Below are 10,098 nucleotides of genomic sequence, written 5' to 3'. Positions count from 1 at the left end.
ACCCCCCATCTGCCCTTCTGGTAAATCTAGTCAGCCAGAGGTCCCTGTTCCAGGAGGATCAGCTGTTCCTCATCTACGGCAATCTGTTGTCAGTATTCCTTTGGATAGGATTGGGGTCTGCTGTTCATTTTTCCAGTAGTATGTTGGGTTACTATCTGGAAGAGTGTTAAGGCATTTTTTTAGGTGATTGAGACACATTTTTCTTTGTATGGTTGTTGATAAAAGAGGTTAGACACTGACAAGTGTCCTGTGATGAAGAAAAGGGGTGTGACAAAGTCGATGGGTATGCCAAAGTCAGTTACTGCCTTTCTTAATTGATTCTTATACATTTGCAATGTAACGTAGCTCTGAAACTCCTAGAAATGTACAGAGCTTTCAGTATTCCCAAATCTATTTGACCATTGAACCCTTCCTGCTATGTGGCATCACTTGCATGAAAATCCCATAAACACCTGTGTGCTTTTCCATGCAGGGTAATATGAATATGCAGAATATTCCGCATAATTATCTAGTAACAACACCTCAGACCAGTCTGACCAGACCACCCAACATTGTCCCCTCTGGCCTGCAGAAGTCTTCCAAGTGAGTCCTGTACAGAATTCTATTTAAGAACCCCTGGTGTTGGTGTGCTGTTCATATTTTGTTGTCATTATACATTTGCTTCTTCATATATATAGCTGATGACATCATTTTTCACATCATTATAGTTCTGTTAAGCACTTTGATATGGTCTAATGGTACTTTATTCAAAAGCTCATCGTTAGGAATAGGATGTTTATGTTACTTGTGGTAGAAGCTCTTACTTGCAGTAAGGTAATTCTGTTTCCCACTTTCTTAGACTTTATGGGATAAAGCAGCCGGCTATGAGATGCATCAGGGACTAATTGGGAGAGCAGTGATTTCTCTTTGCTTGTAGCTCCCAGCAGAGCTGCCCAGGGAATGAACTGTGTGCCTGGGAACAGTTGATGACAGCCCATTGAATTAAGACTACCCATGCTTTGGAAACAAGGCCAACTAGTTGGAAACGTCACCTCCCAAATGTGGCAGAAGAGACAAAGGGCGGGGGGACACACAGTTGCCAGGGGCAGACCCAATGTTCTGTGGAGAAGGTGGGCCTGAGCTGGAATGAATAGGAATCACTGGGGATTCATACATCAGAGCCCAAAGGCCTGAAGGGAATTGCTACATGTTAGTCTATAAACAGGAAGAATTCATGGGGGAAGACAGCCTCAGCTCTGTGTGTTCACAGAACCTCGACTAACTTTTCTCTGCCTGATGCTATAGTCTAAACACACAGGTAAAATTCCAATTTAAGTTGTGGTTGCAACAATGCTTGGCTAACTTGCCAGTGGGGACTCCGCCTGGTAGGCCAGCAACTGTCTGAGGGCTTTGGGGCTGGACAGGCCTAGGCAAGGCAAGTTCAAAGTCAGGAGATTTCCTTTACCCAGGTGTGAAAAAAGGTGTCAGCTTTCAAAGCCTCTTTTGCTTTCCATAGTTAATAAGGAAACAGGAGGCAACTAAAGGCGAACAGAAACAAATCCCTTTGCTGCTGACTTACTTTCCCAGTTAATGCTGTTCAACACAAGTGTGTACCTTCCCAAAGAATAAAGACTTAGAGAAAAGCAGGGAGGAGTTTATGGCTCCCATTTCTCTCAGCTAACAGTGTTATAAGACCAAGAAAGCTCAAAGGATAAAACAATTTCTGGGCAATGAATCTTGGGAAATGCATTTCATACCTTTAAAAAACAATACGAAGGCTGTTTGCCTTGATTTCACTTGTGAGTCATCACACATCCAAAACGTGAACAAGAGCACCAGTGGGCTTTTTGTTTAGTTGGTTTTCTTTGTAGTTTCTTTATTTGTCTGTTTGTTTGTTTTGAGGCAGGGTCTTGCTAAGTAGCCCAAGCTAGCCCTGCGCTCAAGGTATTCCCCCTGCCTCAGCCCCCTAAGCACTGAGATTACAGGTCTGTGCCATGACACCCAACTTGGGTTTTTGTTTTGAAGAAATTATCAGGGTGAGAATTCTTTGGATCTTAAAGATTGCTTTATTTCTAAAATGAACAATTTTCCTGAAACTATTGTAAACAAGTTTTAGTTAATGGGTGCCATCTCCTTTGGAGTGTTTTCAGAGCACTAGCCAAGCAAGCTGAACACAGATCCCCTTCACAAAACCTGGGTTCAGTCACCAAGTAACAGAGTGAAGTCATGATTAGAGGCTAAATCAGTGACATAGCTATTAAAAGTCTTGGCTTAAAATAATTATCATGCGGACAGCAGGACAGAGGCCAGTGGTGGCTGGAAAGGATCTCAGGTAGGACAGACCTGCACACTCTTCATGTTTGTCAAGAAGCAGGGACTCCAAACCCAGAAAGGTCAGGATTTCAGTTCTGACTCTGCCATCTTGAATAAGTCTTTTAACCTATTAGCCTCTTTATCTGTGACACTGAAGTGGAGCTGGTAACAGCACTTATATCTCCCCGGAGTATCAGCACAGGTGATATTCGTAGCAGAGATCAAGGTGTGGGTAATTCCCAATGCACATTCATTCACCTCTTTCGATACAAAGCCCCCAACTTTCCCCAAGCCAAGTTCCCTCAAGCTAAAACTCTACCCTTAGTGATTCATCTCTTGGAGTTCAATCCTGAGTTGTCCACTGTGTCTTTAGGAGTTAAGAATCCTTGGCAAACTCTTCCATGGAAAAGGTATGTCCAGAAAAATGAGAGGACTTGCCCAATTGATAAGCTAAGAAAACACCCTGTAGGCTTCAGAGCCTCCAGAAGCCTCAAAGCTGTATGATCACATACTGATTTTGTTTGAAAGTTTTGGAAGTTAACTCCTTTTAACTCTTTAGCTGTTCACACTAATTTTAAAACTTTTTATGTGCATGGAGGTGGGAAATCTATCTTTACCTTTTTCTTTCTTGAAATGATTCAAAATTATAGGAAAATAAGAATATTTAAAAATTCATTTTCAGAAAAAACTAGAAAATAAAAACATAAACAACAAATAAAAGCAGTGACTGTACAAACCAGCCTGGCTTCAAGTGGAAGAAGCTGCAGAAATCAGACCAAGTCAGTAAGACACACTTGTACACACAGGGGGTGAGGTCAGGGGCAGCCTCTATGTCCCAGGTTGGTAACAGAGAGAACAGCATACACATCAGGGAGTAAGAACTCTCCTGCACCCAATTTACTTGTGGAAAGAAGAGGTGATAGGCTTGTGAAACTTGCTGATGCCAAGACAAAATCCTCTTGTCAGACCCAGACCAAGCTGGAGCCAAGAACTCATGAAGGGGAGAGCATGCCTGCCTGTCTGAGATCATTACTGTCTCAAGGACTTAGAAAAAAAAATCCCACAAGAAATTCCTTCACAGTCCACACGTACCTCATGTTTTGCTCGCCTCGCACGCCTCTCACGTAGCATGAATTTCTGTAACCATGTTTATCTTTAACATTCTTTGAGACTGAAGCAATTCAGATAAGATGCTCTGACAAAACACTTGCCCAGAAGTGGCACCTCCACCAGTAAGCTGACGCCAACGATTGCTGATCCACAAACACTGTATCCAGCAGCCCATGTAACCACCTCACTTATTGCTAACAAAAACTTTCTCTTGCCTCAGCCTCCATGAACACAGTTTACTGTAATGTTTATAATTCCGTTACAAAGCCACTCTCTCCCTGGATTTAACTCAGGGTCATGGGTGAGAACTGACGACTCTTGCAAGTTGTCTTCTGACCTCCATGCCTGTGCTGTGGAATATATAAATGCACACACACATACAGACACAAACACCAATAATAATAATAATAATAATAATAATAATAATAATAAATAAAATTTTTAGAAATACTGAAATACTGCCAAATAGATTCAAGCAAATCATTAAAAAAATAATGCAATGTGACAAAGTGGAGCTTATTCACAATAAAAGATGGTTGGTTGGACATACTGGCTCATGTTTTTAATTCCAGCACTCTGGAGGCAGAGTGAGTTCCAGGCCAGACCGGTCTACATAGCAAGTTCCAGGCCTGCATAGTGAGACCTTGTCTTGGGGGAAATAAAAAGATGGCTCAGTATTAGTGACCAAAGGAAAAAATAATGTATTCATATCTTTAGATAAAAGATGCTTGGTAAAATTCAACTTCCATCATTGATCTGAAAAATATTCATTGAAACCAGGAGAGATGTGTACTGCCCTCATACAAACCTAGTGAAAAGTCAATATTTATGGAAAGAAAATAGCCCTAACCAGATAAGAACTAGAAAGTAAGCACAGGAAAACTGAACATTGAAAAGAAGCAAAAGTATTCACAGATTATGTTTATATTCTTGGAAAACCCAAGTGAATCATCTGCAAAAGATTATGAAAATGTGATTTCCAAAAATGGCTAACTATAACATCAGCATTTAAACTTCAAAAGCTTTTACACATTTAAATGATGACTTGTTAGAGGATATGATGAAAGAAAGGACCCTTTCACACTTACAAAAATAAAAAAGCTAAAATAAGCTTGGTGTGGTGGATCATACCTGTAGTCCCAGAATTCAGGAAGCCAAGGAAAACAGTCCAAAGTTCAAGGCCAGCCTGAACTGCATAGTGAAAAAACCCTGTCTCAAATAATGATAATAATAATACTAACAATAATAATAACCAGAACTAAATGTAAAAGATGCTCCATATTTATACAAGGAAGTTCTAACACTGGTAGAGCCAGTAGTCTGGACAAATACAAAGACATAATGGTCCTTGACTAAAAGGAGGACACATCAGGGAGACACCAATACTCCCTAATTTAATCATTTGTAATTCCAACCCATATACCACAGCTGATACTGAAGTTTACATGAGAAAATTAATTAGGCTGAATATTCAGAAAAAAAAGTTAAAACAAGAACTATTAGAGACATCTTTACTATCTCAGAATGAAATTTGTTGTTCTGTTTATGAAGGCTAAGAGTGTGGTGCTGAGTGAATAGACAGACTCAAAATAGCAACAGAAAGACCAAGTGCATGCTAGTTACAAAAACTAGCATTTCAAATTAGTTCAAATATAAATTCCATAAGTGACTTAGGGACAATGAAGTAATCATTAAAAAAATTAAGGTAGATTCATGTCTCCAAACATGATGAAAAACTCCAAATAGACTAGGTCAAATGCCAAAATACAAAAGTAATAAAAACCCCAGAGATTTAAAAATAAGATTCTTCAAGCAAAATTAACATAAAGTCCAAAGACCAGGTAACTGGGTGTTCTAGTTTTTTCTTCATTGCTGTGACAAAATACTCTGACCAATACCAACTTGGGGAGGAAAGGGTATATTTGTCTTACATCTCCCAGGTCACAGAACATCAGGGAGCCCAAGGCAGGAACTCAGGGCAGGAACCTGGAGGCAGGAGCTGGAGCACAGGCCATGGAGGAAAGCTGCTTACTGACTTGCTCCCCTGGCCCCTGCTCAGCCTGCTTTCTTATACAACACAGGCCCACCTGCCCAGGGGTGGCACCACCCACAGTGGGCTGGGCCCTCCCACATCACTCATCAAGAAGATGCCCCTCAGACATGGCCACAGGCCCGTCCAATAGAGGAAATTCCCCAATTGAGGCTCCCTCAACCCAGGTGTGTCAAGTTGACATTAAAGCTATCCAGCACACTGGGGTGAGTATGTGTGTGCCTCTTGTGACAAAGAATGAATTCTCCAGAAACTGAGAAGTCATAAAAGAATAAATCAATAGAAAAATGAACAAGGAATCCAGCCCATGCTCATGCAAGCAACCATTATTAAAATCAATGGATCAAGCAAAAGGTGTCAAAGTAAAAGGGGGGCTTGTTGGGAACAAGAAGGGCTTCAGAGGGCGAGAAGGACACGAAAAAGACCAATATCATTAGACACATGTATGAAATTGTCAGAGGGTAATATAAACTTAAATTTTTATTACATTTATTTACTTATAAAGAGAATTGTGTGTGTGTGCGCGTGCGTGTGTGTGTGTGTGCGTGCATATGTGTGTACCAAAGTGTGCATGGGGAGGTCAGAGGACAACTTTTGGCAATTGGTTCTCTCCTTCCACTTTGTGGGCCCTGGGAATTGAACTCAGGTCATCAGGTTTGGTTTCAAATGCCTTTACCTATAGAGCTAAGTTGCAAGCCCTAATTATAAATCTATTAAAATAAACAAACAACAAGCAAGAAAATGGACAGTTTGAATGTCAAAAAAATTGTAAATGTCTTTATTCTTGAACACTGACCCTAGTTCTGGGCATTTATGGACCTACAGCTGTTTGAAATGGTATACAGGCAAGCTTACTCATTATAATACAGACTGAAACAATGCAATAAAAAAAATTTAAAAGCCTTTGAATATTTTCTAATAATTGTTTTGTGTTTGGGAAGTTAAAATGAGGAGAATGAACTAAAAGGGTGGCAGGAAGGAGGGGTAGAGAGGGAAGAAGAAGGAGAGGTAGAGAATGCACACACATGCATTTCTGACACTCATTAATCACAATCAAGTTATGCGGCACCTGCGCCTTTGTCGATAAGCCATCTGTACAACTGTGCATCTTGAACCTCAAACTGGAACTTATTGAATCTGGGAAAGTATTAGCCATTACTATGTAAAATGATTTTTTTCTCTTTTTAAATCAAATGCTTAAATTAAATACCACTCTTGGGCTGTTCTAGTTTGTTTTTCCATTGCTGTGACAAAATACTCTGACCAATACCAACTTGGGGAGGAAAGAATTTATTTAGCTTACATCTCCCGGGTCACAGTTCATCAAGGAGCCCAAGGTAGGAGCTCGGGGCAGGAATCTGGAGGTAGGAGTTGAAGCACAGTCCACTGGCTTGCTCCTCTGGCTCTGCTCAACCTGCTTTCTTATACAACATAGGGCCACTTGCCCAAAGTTGGCACCACCCACAGTGGGCTGAGCCCTCCCACATCACTCAATAATCAAGAAAATGCCCCTCAGGCATGGCCACAGGCCAGTCCAACAGAGGCAATTCCCCAACTGAGGCTCCCTCAACCCAGGTGTGTCAAGTTGACACTAAAGCTATCCAGCACATGAGCATATAGCAAAGGACTCTATATCCTACTACAGAAATACCTATACATCTGTTTGTTGCTACTCTATTCACAATGGAAACAGCCTAGATGTCCATCAATTGACGATTAGATAAGAAAATGTGGTTCATATACACAGTGGAATAGTATTCAGCTATTAACAGAATTAAAATTATGAAATTCTCAGGTAAATGGATGGAAATGGAAACAATTATCCTAAATGAGGTAATTCAAACCTCCAAAGACAAACATCACATGTTTTCTCTTATATGTGGATACTATCATTGAATCTTTAGATATGTGTGTTTCACTGGTAATAGCCATAGAGGTTAGGAAGGTAGTAAGGAGCCATGGGGGATAGGGGATCTTTCAAGGGAAGGGAGATAAAATACAGCAATATAAAGATGGAAAGGGAAATAACGGAATAGGAAGGACGGCGTGAATATGGGAGGGTAGTACTGGTAGGGTAGAGGAGGGGATATGGGGAGGATTAACTAACACTAAAGGCTTTTTGAAGAAAACATGAAAGCCAACTACTGTAGAGGCATTCTAAAATACATACATCAATATATAAAAGTTTAAATGGAGTTATTCTATAATGGGGGAACAATACTCCAACTAGACACCTCATCCTAGTAAATTAAAACCCCAGTACCTCTCTTGGAGTTGGGCAAGGGGATTCCATAGGCCACAAACATGCCAGGCTATTGTAATTGCACTTGCTTAGCTGCCAGAACTTGACAGTAAGACCCTATTGTTGAAGACAACAGATACTTGAATCATAAGACATGTAGAAATCAAGTGGAAGCTTCATCCCTAGTGGTTAGCTTTCATAGTGCTGGAAGGTGCTATGCTGTGAGAAAAGTAATCATCAGTCTTACCTATTTGTGAACCCTGCGAGCTGTAGTAATGCCTGGCATGACAAGATATGCCCACTGGTGTAACAGTGGCACAAATGTTATGGGGAGTGACCAACCACCCTCTGATTAGATTTAAGACTGACTGCACAAGATGCAACCCATAACCAGCAGTCATAGGCTCATTAAAATGATTTCTAATGACTTATGGTTATATCATAGCATCTTTCAATCCTCCTCAGAGTAGCTTCTTCCACCACAAAGCAATTAACTCAGAGACACACAACAGGTCAACATGCAGAGAATAGGAGACTGCTGAGTGCTTATCCGCAAATGGGGCACCAATGTTAACCCTTCTCCCTAAGTCTATGGGACCTTTATAGAAGAGGGTGGGAAGGTTTTAAGAGTAAGAGGTGATAAATGATTACAAGGAAACAGTGGTTTTCAGACAGCAAAGCAGTTGTCCCTATGAACTCACAGCAATTATGACAACATGCACAAAACCTACTCAAGCTGAAGCCAGAAAAAAAGGCCAGAGTTCAGGGGAGATGGGCATTAGTCCTACCCCTGGCTAAAGAGCTATTAGCATATGGTAGATGCGGGGATAGCAAGAGTCAGTTTTCTTCAAGGGTTTGACCCTTGGTAGGTAAAAAACAATCCAGGGTAGGTCCATACCCAGGAATATTTGGGCAAATATATTGGACCCAATTGGGGGGAAAATGAGCATGAAGTTTGATAGGTAGTGAGGTTGGGCAGATCTAGGAGTTGGGCGGGGTCGATATGAGCAAAATATGCCATGTGAAGTTCCCAAAGAATTAATAAAATTACTTTTTTTAAAAGAAAAAGGAGGAGCTAGAAAGTTCTTTCTGGCTGCTCTTGCAGAGGACTGGGATTCAGTTTTCAACACCCACATGATGGTTAATCTCTGTCAATAACTCCTGTTCCAAGGGCTCTACCTCCCTCTTCTGGACTCCATGGGCATTGCATGACACAGGTGCACTTACATACATGCTGACAAAACACTCATAATACACATAAAATAAAAATAAATAAAAATAATTAAGAAAAATAAAAGCAAAAACACTTTTTGTATACAAAAACATAATGAAGATGTCTAGGTCATTTGTGTAAATATATGATAATAACTGATCATAAACATTAATCAATTTAATAATATTAATGTCATAAATTTAAGGGCTTTTATCCTCAATTTTAGTTCTTCCTGACTTTTAAGAGCTAATTTTTAAAAAACATCTTTCTTTCTTTCTTTCTCTCTCTCTCTCTCTCTCTCTCTCAAAATTATTTCCTCTTCATTCTTTCACAGTTGGTCTCTGTGGAACAAAAGTTGTGCACTATACCCAAGATTGCACAGACCACCCCATGATGCAGTCTCCAGTGACCTGTGTGACTTCAGTCCCTTGAGTCCCTTCCACTGTGCTTTCAATTCTTTTTAATTAACGTGTTTATCCAAGAGGACTGTAGGAAAGTTCAAACTCTTTCTCTGAAGCTTCACATCTGTCTGTTGAAACAAGCTGATGATAAACAGATCAAAAAGAGAGAAGAGAAGACATGTAAATTTGTTGACATGCACATAGCCACTCAAGGATGCGCCAAACAATAGTTGAGATGCCCTCTCCATAAGTCAGAGGGAAATGTGTGCTGCAGAAAACTTTGGAGGGGTCGGAAGTGATATTTTAGGGGAGACAATGTACTGAAAGAACAAACAATGGGCTGGGAAAAGGTCCCCTATGTGTTAGGTGTGCTATTTGATTTTCTATCACTTATTCTGTAATATGAGTTGGTTAACAAACTTTTCAATGAGCTAGAGATAGCTGTGTTGCTCTTTAGTGGAGCTAATATTTAAGACGATAATTGGGGCCTGGGGAGATGGTCCAGTGGGAAGAGTATTTGGTGTGCATACATGAGCACCAGAATTGAATCCCCAGAATCCTGCAACTCCAGCATTGGGGGGCTGAGACAGGCAGATGCCAGGAGCTTGCTGGCTAGCCAGCCTAGTCAAAAAGGGACCCTGTCTCACTGAGGTGATGGCACATGCCTTTAATCCCAGGCTTCTGGAGGCAGAGGCAGGTAGAGCTCTGCGAGATCAAGACCATCCTGGTCTACATAATGATTTCCCCTGGGACTATGGAGACCCTGTCAAAAAATGGGGCGGGGGGAACC

Source organism: Nannospalax galili, unplaced genomic scaffold, assembly GCF_000622305.1.
Source record: "Nannospalax galili isolate Female #2095 unplaced genomic scaffold, S.galili_v1.0 scaffold488, whole genome shotgun sequence".
Classification (NCBI taxonomy): domain Eukaryota; kingdom Metazoa; phylum Chordata; class Mammalia; order Rodentia; family Spalacidae; genus Nannospalax; species Nannospalax galili.
The sequence above is the reverse complement of the archived record's forward strand: the minus strand, read 5'-3'. Positions refer to the sequence as shown.